The sequence below is a fragment of the Buceros rhinoceros genome, unplaced genomic scaffold, assembly GCF_000710305.1.
Source record: "Buceros rhinoceros silvestris isolate BGI_N320 unplaced genomic scaffold, ASM71030v1 scaffold25457, whole genome shotgun sequence".
Classification (NCBI taxonomy): domain Eukaryota; kingdom Metazoa; phylum Chordata; class Aves; order Bucerotiformes; family Bucerotidae; genus Buceros; species Buceros rhinoceros.
The window spans coordinates 7,704-8,007 of record NW_010423144.1 but is presented as its reverse complement, the minus strand read 5'-3'; positions in this window follow the sequence as shown (position 1 = coordinate 8,007).

Sequence of the window (304 nt, the reverse complement as noted above, 5' to 3'; positions counted from 1 at the left end):
TCGAAACCCCCCAAGCAGAAAAGGCAAACAAACGCCAGCCTCTCCCTGCACCTCCTGCCTCGCTCCCAGCGACCCACACAACTGCAAGCTGGTGTGAACTGAACCCTGCTGAGTGTCAGGACCTCCCTCTCTCCCTGCACACCTAGCCTCGGCAAGGAGCCTGACCCTACAGCTCTTCTGAAGTATCTTCCCTAGTTTTTATGCAGGTGTCAATCCTTTCCACATCAAGGAGCGTCAGCAGCCCTTCCTTCCCCTGCACTCCTCAGCTTGTTCGCTTGCTTGTCAACACGGTGCGGCGAAAGCA